This window comes from Cynara cardunculus (genome assembly GCF_001531365.2).
Source record: "Cynara cardunculus var. scolymus isolate 2C chromosome LG 8, CcrdV1, whole genome shotgun sequence".
Lineage (NCBI taxonomy): Eukaryota > Viridiplantae > Streptophyta > Magnoliopsida > Asterales > Asteraceae > Cynara > Cynara cardunculus.
Genome location: NC_037535.1, coordinates 3,130,702 through 3,134,029, shown reverse-complemented (window position 1 = coordinate 3,134,029; position 3,328 = coordinate 3,130,702).

Here is a 3,328-nt window from a genome sequence, read left to right as displayed (position 1 = left end):
GTGGTCTCACGGGTCTCACGAAAACAGGCTGGTCTCACGTGAATCCAACCCTATATATATATATATACACTAATTAATGGTAATGGTCATTTTGTAATATTACATTAATATATAAACTAAGGGGTCGTTTACCAAACACTTACTTGGTAAGCGTTTACCGGTAAACTTCAACACTATCATTTACTTATCGGGTAAGATTTTAATCTACCAAAACGGCATCGTATGAAACAATTTACCTGGTAAGCGTTTATTGTGGTAAGAGTCTTCGCCGTCACTTACCGGGTAAGACTCTTGGTTCTTGTCTCTAACTTACCAGGTAAGATTCTTGATCGTTATCTATTTATCTAGTAAGGTAATGTGACTTGATAAACACTTACTCAGATAAGTGTTTGGTAAACGGCCCGTAAATGCTATTAAATGGACATAATTGATTGTTATTAATATTGAATATAACCTAACTAGTTTTTTTAAATAAAAGTTTTGACTTATAAGCATTATTAGCTTATTGAAAAAATACAAAAGATGAAATAAAAATATAGAGACTCAATTGATAATTTTTTTTTATAAGTATCGTTAGCTTATTTAATAAAAGGTTTTATTTATAAGCATTCACTAAACAAAATTGGGTTTATATGATACCCTCAATCTCTAAGCGTCCCAAAAGACCGTTTTATAGGACTTAATTTATAGGACCAAAATATAAAGCGTCTTATCTAAAGATATTGTAATAAGTTTATATGACGCTTTTGGGCGTCTTAACAAGTTTTTTAGGACATTTTTTTATATAAAGTATCGCATTAGCAACTTTATAAAACACTTTTGAGAAAATGTCCTATAAACTCATTTTTTATAGGACAATTTTTCAAAAGGTGTTATATAAAGTTGATAATGGGACGCTTTATATTAAAAATGTCATAAAACACTTATTACGACGTCAAAAAAACGTCATATAACCTTACTACAACACCTTTAGGTATGACACTTTATTTTTTGGTCCTATAAACTAAGTCCAATAAAAAGGTCTATTAGGACACTTAGAATTTGAAAATGTCCTATAAACCCCATTTTATTATAATGATTGTTAGCTTATTGAATTAAATTATACATCATGTAAATAAAAAAGAAAAATTTGGAGCAAAAATATATGTTAAAACAATAATACGAAACTAATAAACTTATAAGCTTTAATTTTATTAATTGTTATTAGAATAAAATAAAATGTACGGTAAATAAAATTAGATTTGTAACTATATTGACGACGTTTGATTTTAATTATCGTGATGGCGTTTGATTTTGTTAGCTCTTACTTAACAACTAAAAGTTAACGCTCGTTAAAAGGAGGGACTAAATCAGATCGTTTTTACAAATTAACCATGATGGTCATCTTGTATTTTTGTTACTCATGGATTCGGTCCATATGGTTTGTGAATTATTATGGATTTGGTCCATTTTCACTTGATACATATTCCTTAAAGAAAAAGAAAATAATGTGAGCCTCAGAGCATCGTTAGATACTCCTGGGATAAGGAAATTGTTAATTATTTCCATAAATGATTTTAAGTGTGAGTGTGGATCCTCGAATGGCAAACCACTAAACTGACCGTTGGTTTGCAACATATTAAACATCATTGGTTTTAACTCAAAATAGAGAGCTTCTATTCCCGATCTAATTATTCATAATTCCTCTATTTTTTGAATTTGTCAGTCTGATTATTTTTTCGGCGTCGTTCAGTGGTGGGGGAGGTGGCGGAGGTGGAATGCGGTCATATTGGAAGAGGTTATAGCAGGTAATAATGCCCTTTGCACTCTTTGTCTTTGTCTGAAAGTTCGCTCAATATCCGGATGTAATTCAAAAATTTTCCCATGTGGTAGCCTTGGCATACACCACATCCAAATTTAAGTGACAAGATGGTAGAAAAATCAAATCTTTAGTTTTACTTTTAAATAAAACTTTTGCCTAATCCCCGTCAACGGCGCCAAAAAACTTATACTGGTGCCAAACCGGTAATAAGAAGTTTTTGAAGAAGTTAAACCCTTCTGACTTATAATAAGTTGATAAGTGCTTTTGTAAAAAAGCATAAGTTGTTTCAAATAAGCAATCCCAAACACCCCCTCAATTTTTAGAAATTTCACATTATTGTATTTAATTTTACCTCTAATTTCGTCATATTCTTTATATACTCTTGGAGTTTCCATCGAATATGATGTGGCATCCATCGTATTTCTCATATGTCACTACTAAAAAAAGGGTATAACCGACGGATTTTTCTGGCGGAATTTCCGTCGGAAATATTACCGACGGATTACCGACGGATTTCCGACCGTCGGTAATATTTCCGACGGATACCAAAAAAGTCAAAAAAAGTCAACTTTTATCCATATCCGCCACAGATCCCCCACAAATTCCCCACTAAATTTTTTGGAAAAAAAATTAAAATTATTTAAAACGGTTTTTCAACGGATTTGTGACGGATTTTATACTCATTCAAAACCGTCACAAATCCGTCGGAAATCCGTCGCAAAATTTGTCTAATTTATTTAAATCAATTAATTAGTGTTAATTAAAAACAATTTCCGACGGATTTCCGACGGAATTTATTTTTTTTTTAAATTAAATTTCGTCGGAAATATTTAAATGTTTTATTTTTATTTTTCTTTTTAAATTAAAGTTAAGGAAAATAAAAATAAGAAAAACATTTTTTAAAATTTCCGACGGATTTCCGACGGAATTTAATTTTAAAAAAAAAATTTAAATTCCGTCGGAAATCCGTCGGAAATAATAATTTTTTTTTATTTTTCTTTTTAAATTAAACCGTTTTATATATGTATATACATCTTGTTAGGAAAAAAATTAAAAAACACATTTTTTAAAATTTCCGACGGATTTCCGACCGAATTTAATTTTTAAAATAAAGTTAAATATTAAAAAATGTTTTATTTTTCTTTTTAAATTAAAGTTAAGGAAAGAAAAATAAAAAACACATTTTTTAAAATTTCCGACGGAATTTAATTTTAAAAATTTTTTTAAATTCCGTCGGAAATCCATCGGAAATAATAAAAAAATGTTTTTTTATTTTTCTTTTTAAATTAAACCGTTTTATATATGTATATACATCTTGTTAGGAAAAAAAAATAAAAAAACATTTTTTAAAATTTCCGACGGATTTTAATTTTTATTTAAAAAAATTAATTTCCGTCGGAAATCCGTCGAAAATATTAAAAAATGTTTTATTTTGATTTTCCTTTTTCATCGTGCCGTATCGGACTGTTTGGATCTCCTCTCCATCCTTCTTTCCAGCTTCGAGATAGTAGGATTTCTCCAAAATCC